The sequence below is a fragment of the Anarhichas minor genome, unplaced genomic scaffold, assembly GCF_050575085.1.
Source record: "Anarhichas minor isolate MPS153535 unplaced genomic scaffold, ASM5057508v1 ptg000087l, whole genome shotgun sequence".
In the NCBI taxonomy this organism is placed as follows: domain Eukaryota; kingdom Metazoa; phylum Chordata; class Actinopteri; order Perciformes; family Anarhichadidae; genus Anarhichas; species Anarhichas minor.
Window position 1 is genome coordinate 3,639,228 of NW_027466533.1, and position 17,619 is coordinate 3,656,846.

The 17,619-nt window shown below is 40.7% G+C and overlaps 1 pseudogene; it reads left to right on the forward strand.

Annotated features, from left to right (window-relative positions):
- The first annotated feature begins 2,661 nt into the window (after positions 1-2,661).
- LOC142938547 (inactive dipeptidyl peptidase 10-like) overlaps positions 2,662-17,619 on the forward strand; it is a 53,271-nt pseudogene continuing 38,313 nt past the window's right edge.

Sequence of the window (17,619 nt, forward strand, 5' to 3'; positions counted from 1 at the left end):
GAGTGGGTGATGGATTTGGTGGAGATGTAGAGCTGGGTGGGAGGTTGGCACATTTGATAAAGATAATATTATATGGAAAATAGCATACAGCATTATTAACAGACAGTACAGGAAACGTTTTTCTTCTTTTTCCATGAAACTCAGTAAACCTGCTACTTGGAACAAACCCAGAGGCTTGTAGAATCGTTGCTGTTCTCACTCTGCAGAACTTGATGAAAGCTTTCACAGTGTGAACGGGACAGAACAACTCTCTGAAGACCAGGCCCATTTCTGGACGCATCTCAAGCTCTTTATCTTCCTGACATCAATTATGCAGCCTTATTTCATTTGCAGTGACAGAGCAGTGTTATAAATAAATCCATCTCGCTTACATAGCCCCAAGCTACTGAAAACCTGTCTGTGTATTTATGGATCTATTTGCTTTCCAAGTCTTTTCATTGGGGGGTGTGATTTGAAGATAAATATCCTGGAGCCTTGCCAACTCCAGGATATCCCCCCTAGTTCTACTCTACATCTCTAGTCAGCTTACACCTAGTCCTTGCAGCTTCTCCATATTAACACTCGGGATCGCTCACAAGAGAAAAGTCATTTTTCACACTGAAGACTTTTCTTCCAGTCCAGATTCAACATCATGTTGTTTGTGTTGTCTTTGTTTTCTCTGTCTCGTTTAGCCTCAGTAACTAGGGCAACCCTCAGGAAACATTATTTGCCATTGTGATTTCTTCATCAGATCATTATTCATAGGCCTCCAATGATACACTGAGCTGACGGGCTGTTATGTTCCTGATGGTGTACATTTCCGCGTGCTGTAATCCAGTGAGTATTGTCAGCCCCTGCTGGGAAAATGTGCCATGAAGGGTTGTTAAATAAAAAATTGAAATTGCCACTAAAGAAAACCATTAAGCAGTTCTATCTACAATGTGAGCACATTCTGAATATCCAGCTCCTACACAAATAAAAAACAAATCAACTCAGTTCGATTCAATTTAATTAGATCCAAGTCGGTTCAAGTTACTCAAAGATAACATGCGACCACTTTAATTAGCAAATAGTCTGTTAACACTCCGACGGCCCGCCCACGGCTTTTGGAGTGTTAACTGTACATCTGTGTCATGTACACAACTGCTATGTATAGGTAGGTACTGATGCGACGTATCTTTGGAAAGCTAAGATTCTTGTGATTCGATTTATGTAAACCATTTCAAGATACAATCACAACAGCAGGTACAATCAACGCCTCTGTCAGACCACCAACCCACAAACAAACAATTACTAAATCAAGGCAACTCACCGATAAAGCTTCATAGTATTCCACCCCTCGATAATATTCCAATAAAAATGGTCTTGTTACATTGGCAAATGTCCAGACGATCCAATCCAGTAAAATATTTAGTCCAAAATACATTATTACGTCCATAAATACCCACGGACTGCTGTTGCATCATTTCAAATCTGCCTAATTATTTATGTATTTTTTGACGTGACTCCGGTTCGCATGTAAATATTGTCGGTCTCAAAATGGCGGCTGCACTCTGACCTTTCGATTGACACCTCACTTGACCCAATAGGAGCTTCCATGTCCTGTCCACAGCCTACAATAGCCAACGACAGTCCGCATTGAAGGAAAGTGCCTGCCCCTCTTCTTTCGTGTAACGCTCGAGCCAATTGCAACCGATCGTTCTGATGACTGACGCTTCGTATAGCCAATGACATTTCGAAAATAACGATATACAGCTTCAGGGGTTAGATTTAGAGGCAGAACCCGGAAGTCACTGTGTAACCGCGAGTCTGCTGCCTGCGTTCGTGTGTAAAATGCAAAGTGTGGTTTTTGAGAGTTTTGGAGACTTTAGAAATGTTAATAATGGTGAAATAACGTATAGATTACTGTATATCGACATAAATAAGCTTTGAGAGACCAAGGAGCAGTAAATATGTGTATTGATCCCTGAAGCTATCCTTGCAGCTGCTAATTTGTGACAACCAACTTAACAACCGAGTTCACAGGGTGTCGAAAAGAGAACCTTGGGGTTCCTTTTCATTTTCCATGCAGCACTTTGCTTACGTCCTCATCATGTTCAACAATACCAGGCTGAATATTTTGACAATAGAAGGTAGAAGAGAAAGACCTTTAAGTGTTTAAACCACTGCCATTGAATGCTTTTATTTAGAGAGCAGTGGATTACTATTCAAAGGATTGACGTAACGTTTCTTCAGTTGCTGCTCAGTTTCCACACAGTGTGATGCCATCAAACAATAATCACCTCACAACCTGAATAGTATGAAGTACCAATATGTTGTTTTTCTTTTGATATAGCTATAGGTCGACTTGAATATTTTGGTACTTATACTTCACATACTTGTGTATAAGCCCTTTTTTCCATAGTATCAGAACTGTGAGTTTAGGGACACCAGGGACAAACACTCTTTTGCTTTAGCAGTGGGTGCTTTTAGTCTTACGTACTTTATCGATGCCCAAAGGTTGAAGTTGTGCCCTTTGTGTCCCCTCGGATTCATGCACAGGCTCAGTCAACCAATGCACCGATTGGCGTAATGTGTCTTGACCAAGGACACGTCAGCAGGTTGCAGTAGGTTACTGGGGGAATCTATTTCCTTTGTGTTGCTATTTTGGCATTATTTATATGATTGATACGATCTGTCTCTCTTGCTGTGTAGGACATAGGACCTATTGGACCAGACAGAAACTGGAAGGGCATCGGCATCTCCCTGCTGGTTATTGTGGCAGTGCTCTCTCTCATTGGTCTGTCCATCGTTCTGCTGTCTAAAGGTGAGGCTCCCTAGGGATCCGATAGACTGTCAGGGTCACGGAGGATCGTATTTAAGCGGTGCTTCAACTTGATATTCCAGTCATTTATGAGACATGAACCTTTGTCCAGAGGCAGTAGAGCCACTTATATTGTGTAATACCACCTTATCGTTGACCTGTTTGTTCATTACATTACAGTTTCCTTTTGTTTGTTTGTTGAAAAGGTTGATTTGATTCACCCTGGAATTTGTCTCAAACCTTTGTAGCTTTATTTTAAGACTTCAAATGAAAAGAAAACACATTCAAATACATTTTATTATTTTTTGTTATATGATTGTTGGATAATTATTGACAGTAAAAGAAATGTGATTTTTTTTTTTCCTTCTGTAGAAGATGGTGGGAAACCCTTCGGTTCACAGTTGACACTGGATGACCTCTTTCAAAGAAACTTCCAGATACATGATCCTGATGCAGAGTGGATCAGTGGTAAGTCTGTCACAAAGCTGAATTTGAATCGCCGCAGACACTGCAAATAATTCTGACGTTATATGAAAAGTTTTCATATGTGGCTTATTACATGACAACTGGGTTGTTAAGGTTTGGTCATAGGTAGAAGGTATTTAATTCTTTACTGTATACTACAATGATTTCATGTGGTCACTGTGTTTTCTCTCTCATTTGTCTCTCCTAGTGAGACAAAGCAAAAACGCGCAAGGTGCATGTGCACAAATCAATGTCAGCGGTTTTGCTACTTCATGCTACCCAAACAAACAAAAAGTCACTTTCAAAGCCTACGATGCAGATTACAAATGTGTAAGCCTTTTCACTCGACGACAAAAACTCACTAAACTAGCAGCCGAAGAGGAGAATAAAACAGCCATAATCATAAATCATGTCTTACCGTTGCTGTTTTGAGATCAAAAGTTGTGTTGGAGGACCTATCAATGCTGCTAATGGCTCTCTATTCATTTACATGGCGTGGAGGAACATTTGCACACTGCACTCCTCCAGCATCAAAAAACCTGTCCTCAGCTTTGCATGTAGAAATACAGTTTATGTCTCCATCTGGTGGATAAATTGTGTTACTACACTAATTCAACAGGCATTATGCGTGAATACAGTCAGGAGTTGTCAACATAGAGCTTTGGTTTGTGGTTTCTTTGAATGGGAACAGGTATAGAGGTCTGATTGATTTTGCCAAAAGATGGATTTAATAGCTGTATTATATGAATGCATATGATATTCTCCTGATACCAAGATATTCACTATTCATTTTCGGTAGTCATTCTTAAGCAGGGGCCTGAGCCAGAGGCCCAGGGAGTAAAACACTGTTGCACATGAGTAACCTTCAAAGAGTCCAAACATACAAACACAGCCCATCTGATGCACTTACAAATCATTTCATGAACATCAAAAGCTTTCAAATTGAATGTCTCAGGATTTGGGTCATGTGCAACAGAGTCCCGGGAATATGTTTGGAGTGTTGTACAAACTCTGACAAACCCTAATCCCAGAGACCAGGTTTCACATCCTGAGGTCTGTCTGTTAGTCTTAGGCAACAACACTTTAGCTAAGGTTAGGGAAAGATCACGGTTTGGATCAAATGTTATCACGTCTTGTCTAATGCTCGAGGTCACTGCAGACTGTTTCAGTGTTGAATAGAGACCACATTGTTTCTCTGACCTTAACCAAGTGCTGCGATTGCGAGATCCAATATTTTGGAAGAAAACAAATGAAACGTGCTGCTTAACTCTCTCTTCAGACGTTGCTTTAGTCTTTTATTGTACTTTTTTTTTCAAACTGCTGAGTCAACTGTGTCAAACAACAAAATAGGCTTTTGTGTGGATTCTTTAATATATTACTTAATGGTCGTCTTGTCTTTCCTCCGACGCCAAAGCTCAGTATCTCATGTGATCACTCAAACATCACATGAGATACTGTATGCAACAATATGTGATATGAAGTTCATGATGTGAATCACAAATGTTAGAGATTTAATTTAGAGAAGAAAAATCAAAGTGAACTCTGCAGGATGTAACCAATAAAACAATATCATTTATTTGCCTCTATAACACAATGGACCATCTTAACACTGAGTGCAGAGAGCCGTATCATCAGCGTGTTTCCATGCTGGGGTCACAGTCAACGACTGCATTTAAACCCAGTGTGAGTCTGTTGTCTCTGATTCTCATAAGAATACTCATCCACAAGACTCTTTTCCTTCAGACACCATGAATCAAAGGCACCAGATGGAATGTTCCTCTTCTTCTTTGTTCAGCTCTTAATATTGGTGCTGTCAGGACTGACAGGAGTGCCGAGGCTGGCTCCGCTCAGTCACGCTCAGCGTTCCACTTCTAAATGCCCGACGTTGCAAATGTACTCCCCTCGAATGCTCTCACACGTCTTGCATGTCTCTCAAGGACCAGAACACAAGTCCTCGAGAAACCTTACAAAGGCTTTCTTCATGTTTTTGCACGAGTCTCCGAAAAAAGGTTGGCAACAACAAAACATACATCTCCTTTGTTGTGCAGTTCTTGAAAGGAATGAGTGGCAATGAAATCTCTCAGTGATTCATTCAGCCCAACAGAGACTACAGTCCCCATCTGGTTGGCAGTTTGCTGTGATTCTGTCATCATAGTAATGGGTGGGCAAATGGTTGTCAATTCTTGGCAGTGAAGATGTATTCAGTTTGACACCTGATGAATTTAAGTCCTGTTTAGTCGTCTCTAGCGGCTAAACAAAAGCTTCCTGCTGTGACTGGAATCATTGTTTGAAGAGAGCAGAGTTCCAGAGCAGGCAGACCAAAAGCTAAAATGCTTCATAGAGCTGCAGAATTGAGTAATCTATAACACATATTCATTTTTTCCATTGTTAATTTAGAAATATTGATTCATGCAACTTTAAGATCAGAAAATGTAATGTACTGACTTGTATAAACCTATGTAATCACCAGAATAAAGTATTATATCTTATCATTATTTTGCACCATTCTTCTTTATGTTCCCGCCCTAAAGGAATACTTCACCTACAAATTGTCCATCTGTGTATTAGTTGCTCACCCTGTATTTCTCGCATGCCTCCACAATGAACCAAGAACTGGAAAAAAGGAAAAAGGTCTTGATGAATCGAAATAAATGGGGGTCACGTTTCACAACACCAAATTACATCAAAATATCTGTTTACAAACTTGAACACTTGTGCAGTACAATGCATGCCTCGCCATCCAGTCGTATGCTCCCTACTACCCTAACACAAGCAGACCCCAGACTCCGCTAGTCCATGTCGATGTGATTGGGAAAGACACTTAGCCCCAAATTGTTCCCGCTGTGTGTGAATGAATGGGTATGAATGTTAGTTCGTCCTGAATGGCAGGTAGGGTATAGTATGCATGGTAGCCGCTGTCATCAGTGTATGAATGGGTGTGAATGGGCGAATGATGACATGTAGTGTTAAAGTGCTTTGAGTGGTTGGAAGACTAGACCATACAGACCATTTACCATTTACATTTGTGAAAACCACGGATACATTGAATGTACTTTCTTTTTGTTGAATGTGGATGTTTTTGCGGAGGGCAGAGGTGGATGGATCAAGCTTCCCCCAGGAGACCGCTGTTCGTGTCCCAAATGTAAACGTTGTGACGCTTGTTACGTAACATTACGTAAGAAAGTTTGCTAAAGATGCTTGATATTTATTTATTTATGCCAATTACGGTTGTTACGTTATTATTTGAACCCAAACCATCTTTTTTTTAAAATCTTAATAAAGTCGTTTTGTTGTCTTAATCTAACCAATCATTTCACAACGTTAACCACGGGACATTGTACATTCATGCAGGCGTGATTTGAGGCTATTGTGAAACGTAATCACCTCAACATCTAATTTATCCCGTGGTTTGTAGAAACGTACAATGCCAACATTTTTTCCGGCGGCTGGTTGATAGTTTGGAAACAGATGTTTTGACATAGCTTTGCTGTTCTTTTTTTTCGGGATTCTTCGTTCATTGTGGAGGCTAGTGAGAGAGTTTTATTTAAGAATTCAAGGTAACAGGTGGCGTGCTCCTTCAAAGGAAGGGTTGGTTATCTTCTTCAAAAACATTTGGTGTATTTTTGTTGAAAAATGACATCCTGACAGCAATCAATGAATCAAATGTTTTGACAAAAAAAGAAAAAATTGGTATATGTGGCTGTTGCAGGAGTGTAACACGTCTGGTCAATCATTTTATGTGCTGATACAGCATTCATAGCTGATAACATCGTCCCAACCGAAGCAGAACGCACCCTCCAGTCGGTGCTGAGAGATTCTTGGCCTCCAAACCTCACAGCAGTCAGTTTTTGAAGCCAACTGATATTTATTTGACAGCGTACCTATGGAGGACAGTGATGTTAGGGAATGACTGGCACTATCAGCTACAAGAATCACAGAAACGTAGGCCACAGCTACTCTTAAACATTACATGTCAATAGAGACTCGCAAGAAAAATAGTCCATGTTGGATAAACTCCAAAAACACTGGATCTTACAAGTCCCACGATGCAACTTGGTAGCGTCTTTTTGTTAGCTTCTCCTTGTCAAGTAAATGCCCATTTCTTTCAAACTTGATGGCCCCAGTGTGTAACAAAGGCTTTCCCTTTAAGATGTGTTGTCATCAAACCCAAACTGAGATGACATCATTAGAGGTTATGGCCCTGCAGAGCCACAGCAGACATTTCACATGCTGAGTAATGTTCTCTTTGGTAAATAATATGATCCTCATGGGTAAAATATTCATGTCCAACATGAAGGTGAAATGCCCATTTCTTAAATGCCTTTTAACCTTAAAATTCCTGATACGTCCTGAATCAATAATGTCAATTCAACAATGCTGTTACTATAGAGGCAGCAGCGTCCGGTTTTGAATAGTGAAGCCAATATTGAAGGGCCTTGAACTTGCATTTTTTTCTAATGTCCATCAGGGGACATCTCCTCTGGTTGGAAAATGAAGTGAGATTATATAGAAGTCTATGAGAAAATGACTCTACTTCTCTCTTGATTTATTACCTCAGTAAACATTGTAAACATGAGTTTATGGTCTCAATCTCTTTCAAGTCTTCTTCAATACAGCATGATGTTCATTTAGTAAATTATGGTCCATTTAGAGTCAAACAGACCATAAAGCAGAGTATGCCTTAGGGCGGGCTTACTTTGATTGACAGGTCGCTGCCATGGCGTTGTCCGGTCTGGGAGTTGTCCTTTAACCTTTTCACGGTGTGTTTTCCGTTCATAAAAGTACATTGCAACATTTTTGTCACATTTTTGTACTTTTTTTGTTATTTCTGGTTGCTAAAAAAGAAATGACGATGGCCAAGCCAAAATGCTGACTTGAGGCTTCAAAGCAGTAGTCTAAAACTATTTTCTTCATACCACCCGCCATCAGTTGGGTAAGAGCACCACCAGTGCTATAACGGGCGATCTTCCTTTCATTCTTGGCATTACAAAACAGGGGCGAGTCATCTGATAGCTGGGACACTTTTAATCACAGCTGAGATTGCGTGTCACCTTTATCCTCGGAGGCTTTATAGATGGAACTGTTGTCAACTTAGGAGGACAGTAGCCCCATTTTCCAATTACATTTGCTGTGAGATGTTTTATACAACCATCGATTTGATACATGAACTGCATACAAGATGCAGAGAGGACTGGGGTTTGTTTCACTGCAGGTACAGTTTCTAAATGACAAGAACCCTTTTGAAGATCCCCTTCCTTTTTGAAAACAAGCAATCCATCTGTGTATCGTATTCATTTTCCTGTCATTATACTCAAGTGTTTTGAGTGTTGGCTAGTCCATAGCCCTCTTGTCTGAGATTGATGCCGCAGAGCTTATTCATTGACATTTACATGAGATAGGGACCCTGAAATGATTCAGACCTGTCAAATGCATTAATGGAATTCTGGCCTCTGTAGGGTTGGTTAGGGATTACACTGGAGTTATTGCAGGCAGTTCTGTCATTGTTTCCACTGTTGGAACTTGAAGTGTAATCTCACTGAGCCCAGCTGTCTGAGACAGATCCTCCTAAATGAGTCTGTATTATTGTTGTTTTCTTCTCTCTTGTCTAACACTCTTCTCTCAGGGGCATCACTGGCATCTATCACTCTAATCATTTTCTTGCGTGTTGTTTTCAGAGTCATTTGGACCATTTGAACCCCTCCCAAGAACAGTATATTAGATGTAGGCTGTTGATATGATCAACAAAGGAATTCCATTTTGTCCACTTGAGTCCCACCGTTTTCCTACGGTATCACACTAATAAACTATTTCGCTATTCTTAACTGCTAAGTCTTTTACCCTTATCCATAGTTTGCCATGACAACAATCTTTACCATCCCAGACTCAACCATACTAAAGTTGCCATGCAGAAATAATACAGAATATATTATGAAAAGATTTACAGAACTAGGCTAGTCTACAGCCATGCCGGCGGTTCCATGAGGCGGATTTTAGGTAAAACAGTGCTTTGAGCTAAATGCTAGTCTCAGTATGCTAACAATACCAACATTAACGTATTGATGTTTAGCAGTGTGTTAGTGTGTTAACATTTGACCCGATGAGGGCGCTCAATGTAAAGTCAAGGGATGAAGAAAAGGATTACCCTCTATCCTGAGGGAGGCCTGAATGTATGCACCAGATGTCAATCCATCCAATATCTGTTGAGTCACTTACAAATACAAATGTCAACGTGCTGGAGGTGCCAAGGGAAGTCAGGGGGTCGTCAAAGTCACAGAGGATCATCATCTAGCCACCATGAATGTACAACATGCTGTGAAACATTGTTAACCCTCTGAACAACAAAACCTGCCGGCGGAATGGAAAAGCATGTTTTTTTTTAAACAATCACCAAAACTACTCGTTTATAATAGCCAGAAGCTGCAGAAATTATTATCGTCAGATTTTGATCTTTCCGACGGTCCTTAAACACACCATGTGTGACGTACTTTCCACCAGAAAACCCAACCAAAACTACGCTTTAAATTGTGATAATTAATTAAAAACATTTTATTCTACATATCTTATTTAAAATCACACCAAATAAACCTTTTGCTTTAACCAGATGCTGTAAAAAACATTAAATTCGGAGCTCTTCAGCACGCGACTAGTACGCCATGATTGACTCAACTGAGACTAACAGTTACGTGACAAAAATTTGTTGTGACAAAAGAGCAAACAACGACCCGAAACTGCTTTAGGGTTCAGAGGGTTTATAACCATTGAATTATGATGTCATTTAACACAATCCACAGTTTTGGAGAAACATCTTAAAGCATTGTGTCTGGTGATGGGGCCGCATGAAGCCAGGGCTAAAACTGGCAAGTGTGCAGTGTTTGGAGGTTAAATTTCTCATTTGAATTTGAGCTCTGCTCACTGCTGAACTTTCAAACCACAATCAGCCTAAAGCGTGCTCTAAAAATCTATACTTAAGTAAACATGCGATGCATTGAATTGACTCAAAACATGAGCTGTTAAGTTGAAACACATCATTGTTAATTATTTGGTTTCACATAGAGGTCCAGATGCTAGCAATGGATGGGGCTTTTAGATTTTATGCAAATCACATCAAGTGGCCTCGTAAATAATGCAAACTTTTGAGCACCGCATGACAGCAAATCCATGTGGCTAAGGTTGCCATAGCAACACATGTACTGTTGTGCATCGCTTAAAGTTAATGGAGGTGAATGCGGCAAGACTGCTTATCGTTTGTGGAGACGGCCTCACTGTGACCTCTCTTGTCAAGAAATCTCCGCTTTTCCGGCAAACTGAATTATTTCAAAAGAGAAGGACCATTTATTAATTCCAACATGCCTCGACATCCAAACAAGATGACATTCCCCTCATGTACTCTGGGATTTGAAATCAGCTTTAACTTTTCTCTGAGTTTTCTAACAAAACAATCATCACATAATAGTGATATCTCACATTTAGGATTCGTCAACCACAAATCAATTGTTTCTTAGTTCAGGGCCGTTCTGTCACAAACATAGCTGATGTAAATACGCAAACAATTTAGAAACATTGAAAGAAGGCAATACAATTTCAGCATGGCTGTTTTTTTCCTCTCAGATGAGGAGGTCATCTTTCGGAGCTGGGATGGAGACATTATGAAAGTCAGCACGAACAGCAACGAGACAGAGCTCCTACTGAAAAACACAACATTTGTAAGTGTTGACTCTGTCTTTGTTTCTTAAAAGGTGAGAAATGTTTCCAGTGCATTTACAATGTTTCACTCATTCCCACTGGGGTTCATGAAGCATAGAGTAAAAGCCAACATCAACAATAGGACACCAGGTTTAAAAAAAACAATTTAAAGAATATTACATGACAATTATCTGACTTTTTTTTATAGTATGAAACGTTGTATTTTCTGCTTTCTACTCTGAGCATCATGTCTCATAGTTACTATGGCGGGTATTGACCCTGCTAAGGTCAACTCACCTTTCACTGAAATGTTTTACACTCATCTCAGTTTGTGAGAGGGATTTTTGGGTTGCATTGAGACAATGGTCATTTTGTGTGTATCTTGTTGTAAGTTTTAACGTAGTTTATTATAAGAAGTCTCATCCATCTCTTATTCATCACACAGGCAACTTTTAAGGCGTCAAAGTTTGCAGTTTCTCCAGATCTGAACTATGTTCTTCTGGGATATGATGTCAAGCAGGTAAGAACCTCTTAATATTCTGCTTGCATATATTCTGGCACTGGTGTTTGGCTTGGGGCTATGCTGGAGGTTTACAGTTCCTGAAGTGAAATGGACATGTGGCAACATGCACGGAAGTTGTTGAATTAGAGTGCACAAAAAGTAACAAAATACTTGTCATAAGATATCATTCGAACCAGTTGGCTCATTACAGTCTTTTCTCAAGCAGTGTTCGTAGCGGCCTACGAAAATATGTGCTCTGTAATTTTGCAGATATCCGACGAAAACTATGTGTATGTAATCCGCCTAATCATGAACCAGGGAAGTATAAAGACTTGAAAAACCCACGCTCGTGGGAGGAGAGGTGGACGGGTCAAACAAAAAACAATCCGTCCCATGAGACAGCTGTCCCAGTGTGAAACAAGAAGTCAATGTTGATTCAACTTCTGTGCTCAATAGAGCCACTTATGTTGTTACTTTGACCCACACCTCAAGTTTTTCCTGAACCCAATTACAAGGGGTTTTATGAAGTACAATTGCTCTGGTGTATTTGTGGTGTTTTACTAATGTCACGACCCGGCTCAAAAGGCCGTAACATGAGGGAGACAAGACGAGTATAAAGTAATAGACAGATATTTATTTAAAGTACCACTAACTAAACTAAACTAAACAAATAAAACAAAGCAGCAGCCGTGTCCTCCAAACAGGAGGCAGGGAGGAGAGGCGCACCCAGCCAAAGAAGAGGGGCCGCCTTTATAGCTGGGACCAAACCAGGCTCAGGTGTAAAAAAACCAGTGTAAAAAAACCAGTGGCTATTTCTTCCAGCTTCTCCTCGCAGAAACCTTTTCTCCCCCTGCTGTCACACACAGCTGCACTCCCAGGCTGCTCAACTCTTAAACTAGCCCCTCAAGCCTAGCCAAGTCTCGTGGGTGAGGCTCAGCTGGCTTATGAGACAAGCTGGCAACAGAAACAAAATAACTGCATCACTGCATCAGAGTGTCTTGGATGGGGTTGGCGGCCACTCTTGGCTCCCAGCCGGTAAGGCCAAGTGCCCACTAGACAACAGACATTCAATTTAGTCATCCCAGATTTACTATCAGAATCTGTGCATTGGCAGGGTCATTACTAGGGCTGGTTATTGGTAGACTATAGCGATAATAACCCAGTACCAAGTTATATCGAGACTTCTCCAGTCAAGGGATACCTGCAATAGATCATTTTAGTGCCCTGATCTAGAAAAACGTGCTAATTAAATTGTTTTGCTCGCAGCCAATTACCACAAGGGTTCTTCCATTTAATGCAACGTGCGATTGGCCCACAACAGCCCATACAGCCGGGATGGCCTGTCTTCACACAGCTCTGAACCATAGACTTTATATAAGAAGTGGACATAGTCATCGTGACGTCACCCATTGGTTTGTGGACTGCCTTTATGAAGCCTTGAGTTCGGCCTTTTGGCCGTCGCCATTGTCGATTATGGTCGTTACCATCTTGACTTTTTGTAGCCAATGGAAGTTTCCATATTTGGAATGCAGAGGAGTGACGTAGACACGCCGTTTACGGCGCTGGTAGCGGTAGTGACCTGTCAATCACAGTAAGCCTGCAAATCTCTCGCCCGAATTGAAAAATTTAAACTTGTTTGAATACCGCCGATTTTGTGTTTACTTGCGTCTGTTCGCGTCTTTGCAACAACTTTGTATGTAATCTAGTCGCACAAAAGATTTGCATCATGTTTTGTGTGAACACACTGCTCTTATGTTTTTGGTTTGCAAAGGGGATAAAAATGACACCAACCTTCAAAACCCCTGAGAAGCAGAGTAGCCCCATGTATCCCACTTTGATGTATGGATAAATCCCAAACTTAAGATTTGAATTGTTGAATACACTTATTATAAGTCGCTTTGGATAAAAGCATCTGCTTAATGACTGTAATGTAATGTAATGTAATGTAAAGAGGACTGCTGCCAATCACGATTTAGCAACTGAGTTATGGTTGCTAAACCGTGATTGGACGAACGCAGTTCAGAGAAGAGAATAAGGCAAGAGATTTCCTGCTACATTTCTTTTACTGACTTTTAGAATACAGTACAAATCATTGTTGATTCAGCAGACTTGTTTTCCCATTCTTATCAGCCATAACAAGTTTGATACGTCCCTCAGTGATAAAAAAAAGTAAACCAATTAAAGTTAATGTATACCCTTTATTGGGATTCATTGGTTGGCAAAAAATAAATAAATCCCACCTCAATGGTGGCGTCATTGAGGATCAGCACTCTGAGCCCCCATCAGTCCCAGCATGTCTTCCTCTAAAATGGCAATACCACAAAACAAACACTGAGCTTTGTGGCCCAGCCACTGCAGGTTTGCTTCACCATTTAACATGATGTTTACAGAGTGTAGACGATGGGATGGAGGATTGTTTGTGCGTGTTGAAGGAATGCGCTCAGACACGATAATCAGGCCGATCAGCTTTGTATAGGCTGGTGCTCAACTGCTGATCCACAGCACTTTTCATTTCACTATTTCAGCATTTTCTATTGTTAGCAGATTCTGGTACAGAGGTGGAATAGTTTTTTTATCTGTTACTCAGGCAGATATAATTCAAATGACTGCAATGAATAATATGAGGCAGCATTTTGAAGAGAGGGAGCCAATTTCAAAATTTTCAATGTACAATACAAGCTCCTATCTAACTGTAATGGAAGGAGTCTCGTTCCATATGTCTGTCCTTTGATTTTCTCAACACCCGTTTATTCGGTCAACTTCACACTTGGCAGATTAATTGCTCAGGACCCAAGGAAGTGCATAGTAGAGTGCGAGGATATATTTATTCATAGTAAAATTTAAAATGAAAAATTTGTATATATCCCACGTAATTTATTTATTATCCACGTAGTCATGAACCAGGAGGTATAAAGACCACAAAAGCCCACACAAGACGGATGAGAGAGGAGGTGGATGGGTCCAACATCCAGCAATCTTTCAGTCAGGAGACTGGTGTTTGATCCCCATGTGAAACGAGAAGCCACGTTGATTTATTTGTCATGTAAATTTCGTTCTTTAGTAACAGCACTTCTGCAGGTATTCAAACAGTTTGATTGAGTTTTGTTGCCTAAACCTAACTAAGAAGTGGAAATTGAAACGTGTTGCTGGACTGCTGGGATGCAACAATGGTCAACCCGGTATTGTGCCAAAGCGTGTAATAGACCCCCCCAGTCCAGGCTTTGGCTGTACTGGGTTGGATGGCGGGTGTGCTCAGGACCCAAGGGAGCGCAGTGTCGGGTGTGGAGATGTTTAGCAGCAACACCGGAGGCCAAGCAATCGGCCTGTTCCCAGCTGGCCCTGCACAGGTAGCAAATGATTACAATAATAACAGTAGTATTAAAAGATCATGTTACTCTGCACAAATGATACACCTACCTATAATTTCCAAATTGTGTGCCTCTTGCCTTGTGTTCGTTTTAAAGTTGAACCATTTCACTGAAAGAAAAAAACCCTGTACTATCAACACACAGGATGGCCCCTTATACATTTATTCAGAGTAGAGGTTCTTTTCATCTGTCTAGATGTCAAATTAAAGGTAGTTTCTGCCATACCTCCAATGTCGTATCATGTTGAGAGGATGGCCCTTACAATCGCACCATAAATTAGTTGTGAGCTCTTGAGCTTCAAATTAAGAAAAGCACAAAACAGCTCTCTTGCAATAAGTGTAAAAGTTATTACTAATCAGTAATCAGCCTACATTTCATGACAATCTGTCTAAAAGTTGTTGAGACATTTCACTCAAAACCACAAAAGTTAACCTGTTGGTGGCACTAAAGGACCATGAATACCTGTATACAATGTTGGGATATTTCAGTTTGGACCAAAGTGGTTGACGCACAGATCGACTTTGCCATTGCTAACCAATTAATACTATGATAAATCAACTTTTGTGGAGTGGACTGGAGTAGAGAAAGACATTTTACATCTGGACATCTTCCTCAAATACAATTAGTAAATGTTTCAATCTTTAACCTGTTGAAATGTAAACAACCATCTCCAAGAGGCCATAGAATGCTATTTCGCTGTATTTATAGAGACAGTATTTGGATAGATACTACTTAGCTGCGTCATATATCACATATCTGACATTGAATTAGCTTAGTGTTTCCTGGCTGGAAGACAAATTGGAATATTCCAGATACTTATGAAGCAATTATTCATACACATGGCACATTTTGTAATTTACTAATGGGAACAAACTGCTTTGCCTTATAACTACTCATTTATTATGTTGAAAAGTTAACATTTACATAAGCTAATGTGAAAACATTCAAGTACATGTTTTTGTTTCTGTGAATGTAACAATGTTTGTCTACAAAGGACAATGGTGGATATTTTACTTCAAGGTACAGTGTAAAAGCATTTCGGGGGATATATTTCAAGAAATATTCTCAGTTACTTATTCTCCAAACCACGTCGGCGTTATTTACCACCAACATATTCTCATTGTCAACTCGTCAAATACAGAGGCATGGTCAGTGGCCCTACGCTTTAAACTATATATGTTTAAACTAAACTACGTACCCCTCCAGTGCCAGTTTTAGACATGTCTGGGACGGCATTTCAAAATACGCTTGTTACTTGCATATCGTTTTTTCAAAATCAACTTCTCTCTTCACAGGAAGTTAGATTCAGGCAACAAAACTACATAACTAAGTAGTTTTAAAAAAAAGATTGTGGTTGACGTTAACTTGATTGACTAACATCTCAATGACAAAATAAGTCTACGTTGACTTTTAGTTTCACAAGGTACACAAACAGAGGCCTTGGTGAGAGTCCTGTGTTTGTTTGATCAACCTGCCACCCCTCCCACCCCTGCCTAGTGCACTTTGTACTACATCAGTTGCTCTAAACGTCTTATACTGACCCAAGTTGGTTTTGATTGGAGTAAGTCAAAAGTGTGGTGCATCTCATACAGACGCTGAAGGGTGCTTTGGTGCATTGGTATCAAGACGCAGAGGGGCACTGACCAAGCAGCAGTAGTTGATGAGTTGGGTGTGGGAATGGGTTGTAACTGTGCAGTTACTGTGGTGACTGTAGGAGCTAGGTATGGCCTGTGCCATTTTGTACACCCTTTTTTGTCACTTCCGGTAATTGAGTCACGTGGTGTTGGGGATAGCAATGGGGATATCAGCTGTTCAGTAGTTTAGTTCGATGAATGGAAGGAAGGGGGGGTGAGAGAGGGAGCCTTATTTTTTGGTTGGAATGCATTTTGAATTGGTTACTGCCGCGCGTCGAAGTGGTGTGTTGTCCTTTCGGCATGGTTTTGCCGCTGCGTGGGTTTACGTACGTTGTGTGTGGAGCCTTCAAACAGACTGTGGTGTGGTGTGGACTCGACGTGTTTGACGTTAATATGGCGCCTTCATTCCAGTGTTACAGCTGTTGAGGTTGCTGGCTTTAAATTTAGCTTCTACTGCGAGGGTCATTCCCTTGTTTGTTTGAAATGAGTGCATCAAGGACTGATTCGATGGTTGGCACATCGGAAATGGCGAAACGGACAAGATCTCTAACTGAAAAGGCTCTGGCAAGCAAAATTGAGAGAGTACAGAAGAAACTCTGTCTTCAGGCAAATCTGCCATTTGCTGTTGACCTGCAGCTCCATGTAGCCGCCGACACACAACACATTTAGACAAGATCCGCCTAATGGAACCGCTTACACCAGGGATCCAGTATATCTGGCATAGTCTGGACAACTTATGATTCCTACCACCGTGGCCAATCTCTTCATGAATATGATGTAGGATGAGATGTGAAGATCCTTAGCTATTATTGCAGGATGTTTGGACTCTTCGGGCATGGCTGCCATACCAAGTCGTCCTCCAACTCTCAACACACCATCTTCCAGTATTGGATTGAGTTTATATGTGTGGCTGTTTCTTTTTACACCTTCTCCCATTTTGAGGCAAGAGATCTCTTCTGAGAACCTTCTCCTCTGACAGAATCGGATTATTTGTATTTCAGCTTCTCTGATCTCTCCCAATGAAAGATAACCACAATAGAGCTTGCTCTTGAAATCATGCATCTCCTTGACATGAGCATCTTCCTGTTGAGTTTCATGTGACACAGACTGAGCAAGATGTGCAGTGATCTCCTTCTTCTTCCTGATACTCAAAAGTCGTCGCTCATGGCTACTTCAAAAGTGTGG